Source organism: Arachis ipaensis, chromosome B02 (assembly GCF_000816755.2).
Source record: "Arachis ipaensis cultivar K30076 chromosome B02, Araip1.1, whole genome shotgun sequence".
NCBI lineage: Eukaryota > Viridiplantae > Streptophyta > Magnoliopsida > Fabales > Fabaceae > Arachis > Arachis ipaensis.
Window position 1 is genome coordinate 28806584 of NC_029786.2, and position 342 is coordinate 28806925.

The window sequence follows — 342 nt, forward strand, 5'->3', positions numbered from 1 at the left end:
TTCTGACTTGTTTTGACACCAAGGGTAAACGACGTCGTTTACTCATCATCCACCGTGGCAGGAAGAGTGTCATCTCAGCACTCTATTTGCCTAATCATCGCCGAAAAGAGTCGAGGGACCATTTTGGTGTCCGAACTTGAATCTAGAGGACTAATATAGATAATTTTAAATTTTGGAGACCAAATTGAGTAATCGCGTGAATCTCAAGGACCAAAATGGGGATTTAGTCTCATTTCTTTTAAGGACAAATTTTAAACATATAATGATAAAAAATTTTAAAATTTTTTAATAAATTTTATAAAATATTTTTTTATAATATTTTTAATATATACTCTTAAAAAT